Source organism: Camponotus vicinus, unplaced genomic scaffold (assembly GCF_025532165.1).
Source record: "Camponotus vicinus isolate PSW18456_S1 unplaced genomic scaffold, iyCamVici1.0 SCAF_5, whole genome shotgun sequence".
Lineage (NCBI taxonomy): Eukaryota > Metazoa > Arthropoda > Insecta > Hymenoptera > Formicidae > Camponotus > Camponotus vicinus.
The window spans coordinates 11,962,719-11,977,975 of record NW_028141977.1 but is presented as its reverse complement, the minus strand read 5'-3'; the positions used below and the strand labels follow the sequence as shown (position 1 = coordinate 11,977,975).

At 36.2% G+C, this 15,257-nt stretch overlaps 1 protein-coding gene across 4 annotated transcripts in view; it reads left to right on the top strand.

The window, feature by feature from the left end:
- Positions 1 to 15,257, top strand: part of LOC145971479 (uncharacterized) — a 163,139-nt gene that overhangs the window by 27,607 nt on the left and 120,275 nt on the right. Inside the window, exon 1 of one of the 4 annotated variants that reach the window (XM_083099177.1) lies at positions 9,823 to 11,098. The exons of the other annotated variants lie outside the window; for them this stretch is intronic. The gene's annotated coding sequence lies outside the window, so the exon portion shown is untranslated. Of the gene's footprint in view, positions 1 to 9,822; positions 11,099 to 15,257 lie in introns of those variants that run through there. 4 annotated transcript variants of the gene reach the window in all.

Below are 15,257 nucleotides of genomic sequence, written 5' to 3'. Positions count from 1 at the left end.
CAAATTATACACATGAAAATCAATTACATACATAATGCACTGAATAGTATGATTTTGGATCGATAAAGCGAGATAGATTTCTCTCGGTTCTACATAAGGGTCCTAAAATCCCAGTTACGTCAGTGATTCTCGGGCGTGAACGAGCGAGAGATAGAAAGAGAGAGAAAGGAACGTTATCGTTTATGAGTGAATACCGATTAAACTGTAAAACGCAAATCACGAGATGCCTACGCCGCAAATACGTCGACGATGGGATAAACCGACATCGCGGCAACAGACGGGCACGAAGCGGGATGAATCAATAAAGCGCTTCGCATCGCATCGCATCTCAACGAGAGCGTTTACTACAAGCCCGTGCGCGCCTCATCTCTTTTATTATCTCTGGAAATCTCACGGGAGAAGTCTGTCTCGGCGATATCGATCGAGTAATGTCGACTTATCGCTTGCTTAAGTTCCTGTAAATGAACGATGAAACTTTACTTCTCGAGTAATATCAAACTTGGTGCCTTGAAAAAGTTAATATTTTGCAATGTTAATTTGTTGATTGTAGTAACTTATACATTTGTTAAAATACTTGTATATATTAATATTTGTGTTATTTTCTCTTTTTACAAATTTGGGATATAAACATTGATCGTGAAAACAAAAAGTATATTAAAATATAAAATAGTTACATCTAGAGGAAAAAGGAACACAAAGGAACATTTTGAGAAATATGTCAAACGTATGTGAGTTATTGTATATTCATTAACATGTGACAAAAGTGCGTTTTTTCGATTAATTTCGAAAGTTCTGCTCTGAACAATGATCAATTCCAATTCTTTCCAATATTCCGCAATATTTGTAATATGTTTAATTTAATTTTAAGTGATCCTTGTTATAATGGAAATTGATTCTCTGTGAAACAATTGCAATGTTAATAATGGGGGAGGGAAGGAGAGATTTTATCGATAGGGGAGGTGTTTATTACATAACGCAAATACTGGTATACATTTTAAATTTCGATAGAAATATGAACAAATTTAATGATTTAATAATGTAATAATTTCGAGACAGGTTTAATGTGTTAATAATAATAGGCGGTATTGCCTTTTTGCGCTCGTTCGACGGGAAAAAAACGGAACAACATTTAAAAACGATGGAGAAAGGATCGGAAAATGCTTCGCGATGCAGTCTTTCGAAGAAATACCTTCGGGAGACGATTTGACAGAAATTCGAGACGGAATCGCTCCTCCTGCATCTCTCGCCCGGCTTTTATCCGTCGCTCTCACCAAGATGCTTCGTGGGCGGAAAGGAAGAAGCGTAGTCGTAAAGCGCGTGCTACGTTGGCGATAAGCTTTCTCGCGGGTGGAGCACCAGTTTTTAGTTTTACGATTGCTCCTTGTTTACCGCGGTGATAATGTCCAGGAATCGCGCGAGCGAATCCGCGACGTCTATTTATTTAAGCTTCTAAACATATTTCAGTCTCTCACCATTGAAGTATTTTTAAGTCACAGCTATAATTTACGATATCCCTGTGCAAACTTTTATGTATAATATTAAAACCACATTTGAGAGAGATGATATCGTATCCCTTAATATTTCATAGACTTTTTTTTCTTTAATGATTAATCAACGATTACTTGACACATTAGAATTCCTCTGTGAAAGGGAAATGCTCAATGGGTGATGACAATGATTCGAACAATCAGATGTCGATGGTTTATTTTTATCTGTTTGGCTTCAAGGCAATACTTCTTGATGCTGCACATGGGATGTAGGGTGAATGAAAAAAGAGACGAGTGCGTAACGCGCGTAATAAATTTTTCGATAAAACTAATCGCCATCGATCTATGATATCACATGTGCGCGTACAGTTTACTAATTTTGCTATTGGAAAATGTCGCACCGTGTTTCATACACACATGTGCGCGCGCGCCCCAATTACTCCGGTTAACTGTAGCGCACATGGCTAAATATCGCGAATATTCTGTCAAGTTGTACGTGCCAATTCGGTATTTTACACTTAAATTCTCGAATGCGCAATGCGTATTACAATAACAACGATAGAAAACGCGCGGTATTGCTTTTATTACTCTTATACAAGAGATATATATATATATATTTTTTTTATCTTATGTTTATATAAATAACGTGCGACTTTAAAAATTAACAGCCGCTTTGCAAGTAGTTTTCTCTGAAAATGTGGTGCAAAGTTTTTCTGATAAAGCGCAAGGAAAAACTTGCGTCTTTTTTGCACCGCTACGATTAATCGCGGTGTACTCTCATCCTCTCTCGTTGGTATCCTCTCGCGTCGGAAATTCTCTGCCGGCGTCAGCTGCATCTAGAGTTAATGTCTACTTCCAGTAGGATACAATGGGTATACATTCTTCATGTAAGACTGCACGTACGTTTCTAGCCAGACTATCATATAAATTTTCGCGTTCATTTTCGTGAGATTAAAAGTTATCAGTTTCTTCGACTTTACGTGTTAACAGCATCGTTAGTAAATTTTACTTGAATTTATGTACGTAATAAATCCACTATAATTATTATAAAAGAAAAAGAAAATTTTGAGTTTTGAAACAATATATATATAGCGTATATATTTTGTGATATATTTTGTAAATATATTTTAATGTATTTAAATATATTTTAACATTTTTTTTTCGTAATTGTATTCTTTTTTATAGATGTATGGGTTTCTCTCAATTCGTTATTCAAATCTTTACATATTTATTCACGTATTGTCATTTTTCTATTACATTTTTCTATTATATTGTCACAAATCTTCCGACATACGATTTAAATAAGACCTACACATAATTCGCTTTGAACTTTACTTACGGAATAATGATGAAATCGCGTTTACACGTCGCGCCGTTAACGGTTCTATCGCCGAAAACTCCGTTTGACGATACGCGTGCGCCGCGTGTTATCGCGAGAAAGATGGAAAGGGACGAGCGAGCAAACACGAACGCAAGCAGCGGTGAGAGCGTACGATAGTGTCTGGCGAGGCATGTCCGCGATATACCCGGAGATCGATAATACCCGGCAACGTGTAGCTGGATGTGCCACACAGTTCCACCGTTCACGCACAGACACGTACTCACACTCGGGCGCGAGTGTATTTGTATAGAAAGAAAGAGCGGCGGCGCCTACACACACAACGTACACGTGCGCCGAGAATAGTCGGCCCGAAAGGAACAAGGATAAACATTACGACAACGACAGATCCTTCAACCCTCTTGTTATGTGTTGGCCTAATTAATCTATTCTCTTTGCAATGTGATAAAAATAATGTAGGAAATGTGTTTATTGAGAGGAATTTATTTATTTAGTTATGAAAATATTTTTTATTAAATATTAAAGTCTCATAATCGAATTGATATCTGTATCAATCTGTATTTTAAAGTTGAAGAGTTATGAAAATATTTTACATTTTGAATTATAAAAAATTTTGAAGTTGATTTGAAGCTTGCCGAGAAATCTATTGTAAAGATTAATGTATTGTAACTGAGAAGAAAATATATCGTTTCGAAGCGGTTCAAAAGAAAACAGTCTTTCAATTGCTGATTTGGAACTACATTGAACGACATAACTGAAAAGCGTTTCCCTTTCGGTTTGAGTAACCACGAATGCTTTGAAGTTTTCTACGCGAGGCAGAGTGATCACGCGCTTGTGTCGTGGCACTAAAAATATTTGATCGATATCGTTCATATGTGAAATTTTGATATTCTTTCCTCTTTCCATGGCAAAGCGAGTGTTATTTATTGGGTTGAGGTACATGTTAAACCTGCGCGATTTAGGTTCAACGCTTGTATGTTGTTTCAGATTAACAATAATAGATAAAAGGATAAATATTAAAATTGACGATATATTCCCAATAATCAATTATTTCGATAAATAATCCCATTAATTCGTTTGATTTAATTTAAGCTTTACGATATATATTTTTTATGATATATAACTGATATATTCCATTTTTCGTTTACGTTATCTATTTCTCTATATTGGAGAATGTGGGGAAATTCGCATGATATATAGGTTGCGTTCCGGAATTCACTGGCAGTACTGCTAGCATATTGTTATCCTTATTGTTCACCGAATGTTTGACAAGAATGACGACATAGCAGTAATTCCGGAACGCATAGAGAGTTATTAGAGAGGCGATATCTTATCTCGAATATCAGATAAATTTCTATATTTATTAATAGCGGAAATAAAAGATAAATTTTAAGCAGTTCACATATATTGATATTGCGAGTTAACGTTACTTTATTTGAATTCATTTAATACAGTCATTTAATCGATGATCGCTTATTTATTGATGTATCATGCTATATTTGCTCTAATTATTTATGAAAGATAAGGAAAGGATCGCACGTGTATCACCTTTCATTATCTTCGCTTCTTGATGATCTTACTTCTCAATCAGAGAAACGAATAGAAACCTGGCAAAAACGCGCTCACCGAACGCGTCCGGCAGTTTTTTTCTCTTCCGTTGCGTTTCGTTTTTAATTGCCAGGAGCAACAGGTTCATCGGGAAGACGTGCGGCCGGATGCTGCTTTTTCAGAGATTCTCGTTAAATTGTTCTGCACAGTTCTGCACGGTCGCCATTGTATAGGACCCGATACTCGAGGAGATACGCATGAAAAGCACGAAAGCTACAAATAACGCACAGTCAAAAATAACATTAACATCCGGAGCAAATAAAATTTAGGGCGTTAATATCGTTAATACCAATTTTCTCTATTTTTCTATGCAATCTTTTATTAATTTTATGTTCCACTGTTTCGTCTTTTTCAATCTTTTCCGACATTACGGATACTTAAATGACGGGCTCATTGAATGTACAAAACAGGGATGTAAAGTAGCATCCCGACTGAGAATTCTGATAGTTCTATTAGAGTTCCAGCTTTCTTTTAAAGAGTTTTAGAGTTCCTTTCTAAAAATTAAAAGAGTTTCGGCAATTAACATTATTATAATAATGGGGTGCCAACTTCACATACGCACGGATATTAAGGAACTCTCAGAATAGATTCAACGTCTCACTAGCAGTGGCCTTCGTATATTCAGGAGATCGGATCGCGGATCGTCAGATAGGCTATTAAAATTAACACGCGTAGACACGGCGTGACTACGCGGCCGTGCACAAGAAAGCCAAGAAGAAGATAGCCCGCCGATTCTCGCGCCTCCGCATTCCGAATGAAATATCGTTGCAGCAAACTTGCTCGAACTGGTTCCCGGGTTGGCAAAGAGATGAGATAAACGTGAAGAGAAAGACCACGGCAGAAAATAGAAAGAGAGGAAGAGAGAAGGATAGAGAAAGAGGGTCGTCGAATTAATAGGAATTCCGAGCATAGTGTCAGAATAGTTTCAATCGGACAAATTGAGGCAATCCATTTTTCGTCGTCGTCGTCGTCGTCCTCGTCGTCCCCGATGACACGCCCACGAACGGTAGAATCCAATCGCTAATGATTTCATTTCTCTCTCATAAACACTTGGTATAAATAGACTAATATAGCGTGATTATCTAGGCTGATTTAGGAGCTTTTGTCTCTTTGCTCAAGGTTTTAAGAAAATTGATAATAACTCTAAAATTATCTTGTGTGTGTGTGGCTACATAACGACAACTAAAAATATGAGATTGATATTTTACATTAATAAAGATAGGAATTCATCGGTAAGCTTCTCATTTTCTTAAGCTTTGTATAAAAAGAAAACAAAAGCAATGTAATTGATATTAAACTACAAATAATTCTGAATAATAAAAAGAACAATATTTTGAATTTGTATCTTAATTAGAGAAATGTACAGCTAATTATTCGAGTAAGCTAGGAGAGGAAAATGTATATATGATTATTATTAATTATATGTATATAATAATTACTATTAATTATATATATAAAACTTTTAAATAAAAACATAAACAAGGAATATTAATCGTAAAATAATATAAACAATAATAATTATATATTATAGTTTTAATATGTATATAAATTAAGCATTTTTTATTTATATGTTTGATTATTCGGTGAAATCAATTTCGATAATCAATGTTTAAATAATTAATGTTTTATTTGCCAAAAAATTGATTATTCGTCTAACATTAACATATTGATGTTTTATCATGTCGAGAAATACGTCCTAAAACGTCCTAAAACGTAAAAGAAGTCTTTACTGAAGCTCCATCACATCGCTTTTCGCTCTTTCGAGCAGTTCCCCAAAGTTTCACTCGTTAAATGGTTTCGTCTTCAGGGCAACGGCTCACTGATCGATACATGCAAATTAAGAGCTCGTTTAAACCGGTGCGAACGACTGACTATTTCTGGATTACGATTTCAGGTCAAGATTCTGATTATTGAGTCGAGTCGATTCCCGGATCATGTCCTCTGGGGAATAATTCATCTCCCGGAACATGCGCGAATTCCGCTTAATTTGCAACAATAATTGAATCAATCGTCTTTAAAGCAAACCTCATTTTTTTTTAAATGGAGATAACTGTTGTAATGTAACACGAAAGAACAGAAACATAGAGAGCATAAAAATGATTCAAATTTATACAACGCTATTAGAAATTACTTCACCCAAGCCATTTTTTTACATCTTATTGTTAGAAAGAACGTTCTCTCTGTTATCAAAACAAATCCCGGATATTCTTTCTGGGTTGCTTTCAAATCAACCGAACGCGAGCGCCAAATTACGGATACAATTGCATTGTACCGAATACGAGAGAAACCCAATCGTGGGATCGAAGATATACGTGTATTAATTTCCGCGTTTTTTTCCAGCAGATCTAACGATCGCGCATTGTTGTGTGCGGCAATTCTTCCGCGGCTCATAACTCTCGAGTAGTCGGGTCGTCGTCGTCGTCTATGGTTTACCGAGCTTGATTCAGTCGGCTCGGCTTTCTTAAAGCGGATGGAATCGTAACGTCGGCGTCTTGGGAGTCGCCGAGCTACCGCGCTACTTAACCGCTTTCTGGGTCGTCGTACAAAGCGGGATTTGCATGAGAATACGTGTACATACGACGGGAATCGTTCGCGATATATATACGTTCGACTACTTGGAGATTCTCATTGTAAAATATGATCGGACGACGCGTCGATAGACGTTTCGCGGCATCCGATTTCCGATCGGGGAAGAATAAGCGATCGATCGATCGATTGATGGATCATGATGGTTTATTCCCGACGGTTCGCCGTAAACGCGCGTTTGTCTGTCAGCGAATCCTGTTGAAATTCCGGAAAGCGCTCCGCGCATTTTTGCGCATTTTAAACGCACGCGCTTGTGGCACGCTCGAATAATTTTACGTCATCTTTTTTCCATAACGCGCCATCGTGAATCATGATTTTGGCTTTTTTACGACTGACGGATTTATATGTTATACTGTAAAAAATATAAAACGATATCGTGTGAAATATTTACAATTGAGTTGACGGATGAGCCATCAAAAATCATTGTTCGTTTGAAAGAAAGGAAGAATGAAATTATATATAGAATATAACTTATAGAGATTTAATTAGAATTATTTTGCGATGAAATTTATTCTCAAATTTACGAATATGTTATATGATTCTAGGTTGCTTGATATTTATATATTTTAAATAACACAACGCGATTTTATTTTATTTTACGTTCAGCATTCATTGAATTATAACCAATTTTGATATATTTACATATTCAATAAAGACAAAATAATGATTGTTTCATAAACTGTTTACGGTTTTGATGAGTATGTTGATAAAAAAAATAAATACAAGAGAGAAGCGCGCATTGATCGCGTCATAGATCGTTTACTCGTAGCAATCGATGTAAACGTTTAGCGGCGAGGTATTTCGTTGATATTCATGGACACGCTTCGCGCATTTTTATTCGTTTTAACCAGCCCGGACGAATGGAGCGTTGACGTGCATTCGGGTAATCCCGCGTGATTTTATTTTTTGCTGCGCGATATTCGGCATGAGTTGCGATTTTCACCGTCCCGCGCTTAATAGGCTATGCATGTTTTGTAAAAAAAAAAAACAAAAATAAGAAAAACACGATAAATATTTTGTAAAGCATTCACGAGTCTGTTTATGACGGATAAAAACCGTAAAATTGACCGTAGTTTAATTAATCTTTAATGATTAAATATAGGTGGTTTGAAGAGATATAAATAATTTACATAATAAATAAATTTAAAATCTTCAAATTTTTTTCATCGCGAAATAACGTCAATAAAAGGGAGAATTTTTCTTTAGAGGAAAAATTGGAAAATGATAAAACAAAACAATATAATATATTTGATAAAAGTAGTTTGTTATTATATGTATATTTAAGTATATATATGATATAGCGTGTTGTCTTTCCAATCGAAATGAAAGAATCGATAAAATGCCTGATTATTATTCGTTTCCTGAAGCCTTTTGAAATGAGTTATTTCTTTAACTCTAGTAGAAGTTTCCGATGGGAGGAAAAAGAAATTGTTTCTTCATGATAAGAGTTGAACATTCTTTTCTTTGTTACTTCGTTTTATTTAAGGGATAAATCACTGAGAATATTATAATATACAGATTCAGGAGTATCGTTTTGATTATAGTTTCCAAAAGTGAAAGGAAAATTATTTAAAAAAATGTGAATATTACATATAATTTCGTCGAACGGTTTATTCTTCGCTGAAAAGACGAGATACAATTTTAAATCCTTCAAATTTCACGCTTGATGTTTTATCAAGTGCGAGTTTTCATTACGTCTTCTCGGAATAAGAAAAAATTATGGAATAATTTATTCATTAATTATTACATTTACCACACTATACATTTATTAGCTATTCGATCGATTCTAATTTCTATTTGTTTCAAAATTACACGAAGATTACTCATAAATATACGCATAAACGCACGGGAATTATGATCGCACGCACAAATTTATCCGATATACGATTTAATATTATCTTTGGAAGCCGCATGTTTACTCTTGTGTACACGTTTGCATATTCACTTTGAACATGAAAAAGAACTCCAGTAATATTCTGTTTTCCGATATAATTAATATTTGTGATGCATCAATCAATAAATAATTATTAATTACTATCGTATTAGCGAGAGAAGGAAACAGCTTTTTCCTAAACATCTGATATTTTAATCAACATCGTTTTACGTTTACTCGCTTTCGGAGAAAAGAACATAGAAACTTTGTGTATCTGTTCTTGGAATTAACTCGACGCGTGCGAGGATAGACAATATAAACATTTCCCTATTCGAAGGACGTGTACTGTAGTGTATATTGAAAAAAAAATATGGGAGCTCGTCGAAAATTATTCGCGGAATCGACAGGAGGAATAAACGGAAAAGCTCGTATAAACACACATCAGTCACCTCTAAATCAGTCTATCGAATGCATTCTTCCGAGATACTTCGCTTACTTATGAAAGATTAATTGCATGTACGTACAGTTAAATCTGAAAATAAGCGAATCAACTAGCAATTGTCGGTCGCTTTACGGAATCTTCGATCGATTAAAATCGCAATCGAATGTGAACCTATCGTACGCCGGTGAATACTGGATAAAAAATTTGACAAGCAGTTGACAGATGTGTAAGTCTAATTTTTCCTCGCGTTAGCCGTCTTGAATACGGAAAAAAACGAGAATGTTGAATTAAAATTTATTGTTAAAATGATATCGGGAGGATGTTTACTTTTAAATTGTGTCGGTTTTTGAATTGTGAAAACTTTGAATCTAATAGAATTAATATTTGTGATCGAAATTGTTGGGTGCTTTGTCCTGAATTAAAGGCTTGACGATCGTGTGGGAAAACTCCATCGCGTCTGTTAATCGTCGAATGTAATTCTTCGAGAGTGTCGAGTAAAGTACATATGTATTTTATGTGATCGTCGCGATCACGTTGTATATCCATTCTTGAGATTAGCCGGAGGATACGCAATATAAATATGATTTCCTCTCATTCGAAGGATACGCCTATTTCGAACAAGCGTACTGTTGGAAAACACGAGACGCGGCGGATGATTCTTGGAAAGGGAGGGTGACGCGGGGACGTGAGACGTGACCTTGTTTACCGCGCTAGATCAGTCTATCGAGCGCGCGCCTCCGAGACGTTTCGTTTGTTATGGAGAGCTATCTGCGCACAATCAAATCAAAATTCTTGACGAACGGCAATGGTGAACTCTTTCACATGTATTTCTGTTGATTCGAAGAGTCGGATTTCGAGAGTGTCGAGAAAAATACTGCGATGGTTAAGAATATTTCGCGAGAAACAGCGATCAATTTCTAATCGACATGCGCGAAGTAATCAGTGAAGTTTGTCGAGTCAGTGAAGTTGTCGAGTCAGTGAAGTTTGTCGAGTCAGTGAAGTTTGTCGAGTCAGTGAAGTTTGTCGAGTGTTTTCTGTTCACGAACATCTTGGTTATCGAATAGCAACCACAAATGTCACAAATATGACATATTTATGGCGTATTTACGGTATTTACGGTGTTCGTTGGTTATTGTGCGTACACGAGTTTTTCGCGAGTGTCGAGGAAAAGTACCGGGCGAACGAAAGTACGTAGGAAATGCGCCATATTTTAATGCTAGGTTAGGTTAGATCGCGCGAGATGATGTAGTGAATAATGTGATATAACGCGCTAAATGGATTGTCGCGCATAAATGTCCCCGAAAGTGCCGAATAAAAGTATCGGACGTTTATTATGGTTTACGTGAGTGCGCGTGTTGCATGAATGTACGTATCGGTAATCAATATTCGATCAAATGTACATCGTCGCGCGTAAGATGAATATCGGGAGAAAGTATAAGTGAAATACGAAATTTTATTTTGTATTTTGTTTGTTTTCTTTTTCTTTTTTTGGTAGTGATTTCTCTCAATATCTATATAAATACATAAGTGTGCGATTTCTCTCAATATTTATATAAATATCTAAGTGTGCATCTCGAAAGGATTGAAAAATACATATCGTGCATCTGTCGAATTTTAAATATCGCGAGTTTTGCAAATGATAGTAATTGATACGCGATCGATTGAAAATTACGTGTGTGACGGATCATCGATCATCGATAATCAAAATTTCACACAGAAAGATGAATGGATCAGACGACAAGAAAAACATAACGAGACAACTGGTGAGTAAACTGTAATTATTATCATAATTAATTACATTTCATAATTGGTTTATATGCAACGAAATGATATGCAAGGATTGAGTTTGTAATAATAAATTGTTTTTTTATGGACATATCAAAAAATATTTATTAATGATATGACATAAAATTATTTGAAAAATATGCGAGATGTATTTTTTTATACATATTTTTTTTATTAATTTTTACACCGCGTTATTTACATGATAATGATGTAGAAATAACTCTATACCTCGATGTATTAAATTTTGTATCGTGAAAAAATGCACAGAATTTATTTTCATATTTTATAAAAATGCAGATGAAATTGTTACTATGTTAAATCCCAAACAACTAACAAAAGCGTAACTAATAATAAAGCATAATTAATAATAACGTAGTAAATATGAATTGACATTCTGACAGGAGTAAATCACTAAAAACATTATACAGTCTCGGGGAATTATTTCATATTAATTTGATTTTAATGAGTATTGTTATCTTAAAGAAACAAATATTATTATAATAGATATTGCATTTGGAAATAAAAATACAGGCATTTCTCTAATTTTCCTTAAGTATTACTAATAGGAATAGAAGAAATATATATACATATATATTACGTAAAGGAATATGAGTAATAATTGAACATATTATTAAACATTGGTTTATATGACTTTGGTTTAGCCTTCGCTTTCTCTTCATCTTCTTTTCTTGTTTTCCTTTACGTCTTTCATCCTTTTCTCTTCGGAGGATCTGAAAATAACCATTCTTCGTTTCGCTCAAATTTTTACGTTACTTTCGTCTTTGTAAGATTCCTCGGTCGTGAAACAGATGGGGAAATGATATCAAGTAATCAGCGAATGGAAGAAACTAATTTCGCTCTGTGAAACATTCATCGCTTTTTTTTCAAACTCGAATGAGTTTGCTTATTTCGTATGGAAAATTTTCTTAAAATACAAAACAAATTATAAAGCCGAAGATTGACCTATTTTCTATTATTATCACACAATTATAATGTATTTTTATAAATTGATTATTTTATTTATTATGGTTCTCAACGAGTGGATATTTAATTGTACGTCTCGGGTGCATTTCGAGGCCTGTTGGGATCGAGGAGATGAGTGTCGCGTATATTTTCTGCCTTTATCTCTCGGCGCAATTCAATCCTATAAAAGATCTTTTTTGTCCGAACGCACCCGCGCTGTAAATTCGCATCGCCATTATAAGTACGCGAGCGAGAGGCAATTTATGTCGATATACCGTGACGGCGGGGGTATTGGCGAACTTTATAACGAGTAAGCCGGTAAATTGATTCGGTATACATCAAAGCTTCGTCGAAAGGTTAATGGGTCCACGTGCCGGAGGCAACGACGACGATGGCGGTGGAATCGCGCTAACTCAAACGTCGCGACCTCGTCGAGGACACGCCGATGCCCGCGCCTTAAACTTTGACATTTCCACGGTCTCGGAGACGCCAACGCTCCGCCAATTTTCCCGGCTTGTCTTACTCGTTGCCGCGTCTACGTCGTTTCTTTGCATAGTCCCCGCGCCAGAACGATCGAGGTACTTCTCGCTTGACGCGAATTTCTTGCTACGTAGATCGGAGATAAAAACAGTTATTAATATAATTTTTTTTCTCCGTAAAAAGAGCGAATTATATTAACACAGTGGATTTTTGTGCTTTTATATCGTGTGCTTTACTTTAGCAGGAGGTTCTTGGTATTATTTTTATTTTAGATTGCAATAGATTTAATTTCGAAATTTATTTGTCGTATCGATTTATCAATAAAATTGTAGTTTGGCTTACAATTAGTTTCAATTACTTGGTTCTGCGCATTTGCTTTGTTTCAGCTACTCATCGAAATCAAAACTATAAAGATTGTTATTGATTTGTTAGCAATCATATTAGAAGTCACGATATATCGACATAAATTGCCTCTCATTTTAACGATGATTTATGCATTTGTACAAAAAATACAAAACGTTAGAAGACTTTATCTGTTGTTTATATATGCGAAAGTGCTCTCTAGTGCAAACGAAGATTATTAATTTATCTCATAACTCGTGCGCGCGATATTATATTGATGTTACACATCTCATTGACTCATTTCAAAATACATATTATATTTATATAAAGATGTAAACATTTATGAGATGTATTTATTCACTTTTATTATTCGATAAAATTGATAAGTGAAATCTATAAGTGATACTTGGTGATTCAGCTGCCTTTATTTTTATGGAATTCTTTTTTATTATTTTACAAAAAAGTAAGAAATATATTTGGTGTTTAAGAAAAAAGAAATATCTATCTATACTTGAAAAAAGAAAAGCGAAAAAACATTAAAGGCAAATGAAAAATTGGTAAACCAGCAGATTGTTGAAAAAAGTGCAACGCACCATGAACGATGAATTTGGCGTTATCGGGTTTCAATTCGCTCGCGGTCGTCCTATTGACTCGTCATTCGGCGCGATCGCGAAACATCGGGTTGCAGTTGCAACCAAAATTCGTGCGCCGCCGCCCGCCACCATCGTCCCCGCGTTTCCGCCGACTATGATTCGTCGACGAGGGAACATCGGGAACGGGTAAAGAGGAGGGGGGGGAGGAGGGGGACGCGCGGCGGATGAGGCCTCCCGATCAATGCAGCGGCGGCAGCGGCTACGACGCCCGACGATCCCGACGCGGAGCGTCGCGACGCGACGCGACGTCGGAGAGAGCGGGAAAGCGCGGCGCGCAAAGCGTGGGTGCGCAAAGCGCAGTCCACTTCCGGTGTGTTTGCGCGGAATCCCGACACGCGTTGCGCCCTTCCCGGGGACCATCGCGTGCGTCGCGACGCCCGTCGCCCTCTGCGCCACGCCGGTATCCTCGCCGGGGTCAGAAACACCCACGTACGACCGTTGAACTTTGCGCGTTTGAGCTGGCCCGACAAGAGAGAGAGAGACAGAGGGCGAGGCGTATATCCCGTAGGCGAGAATTGACCGGTACAACCCGCACTTGTGACTCGTCGCCCCGAGTCTCGTGTTTCTATTTTAATCTTAATCTCGGGAATGCTCTCGCCACGAGATGTAATACTTTTGCGTTTTATCGTTCTATCGTCTAGAGATTTAAGATTTCGGATAAATTTGAAAAATGTATAAATATAAAATGTATAATTGTATTTAATTAAATCAAATTATATTTATGTGCCTTTTTCGATTAACTGATTCTGCGGCTCTGCTTTATTTGAAAATTATATCTTAATAATACATTGAGCAGAAATAACATTTTATTTCAGAGATAGAAATTGATTAAATTTTGTGAAATACAAATTTGGTTACTAAATCATACGTGACGTTTATAATGTCATTAACATGTTAAATATATTTGTGACAAGCTATATATCGTTTGAAAGAGATGTTAGTAAAATTATTAAGATATTAAAATCTATAACTATAAAAATATAGAATCATACTTTTTGTTTAAAAATTCTCCTTGAGGATTTTATTACATAGATGTATTAACTATAAATTACTTGTTATATAATCTACTTAAAAAAAATTCACATTTTCGCATAGGATATACAATTGGCTCACGGAATTATTCTGAGATTCGTCAATAAAAAAGCATAATTTATTAACTTATTAGTTATTTAAGTATTTATTTAATAAATGTTGAAAGTCAGGGGTTATTTTTATACGCGATCTTTATCCGAGAATTTCCGGCACTTCAGGATTCGGTTTGATTTTCTATCTCTGGTTTAAGCCCGAGCGGCCGCTGGACGCTCAGCTCGCTCGCTCGACGACTCCTTTACTCCGGTTCAAGGCTTATAATTACTCGACCCGTAAGTAGGTCGCTTTCTCCTCTGGTACTTTGCGCCACTGCGCGCAAAGACTCGTTCCCGCCTTGCGGCTCGACATGCCTTATTCCGCGAATCCCCGATTCGCTCCAACCGCTCGTTCATTCGGATGATCCTCGCGTTATAAACTCTCGCGGAAAGTAATTCGACTTGTGGATCGAGTTGAGAATCAAAACGCGTTCTTCCATCGAGTTTAAGGTCGCGATTTTACGCGATATTACAAGTAGATTACAATAGTTATTTATAACAACCGATTCCTTTTTTCCTACAATTTTTGTCTTAATTTCACCAGATCTCTCCGCATCGAGATACGCGAATAGTTT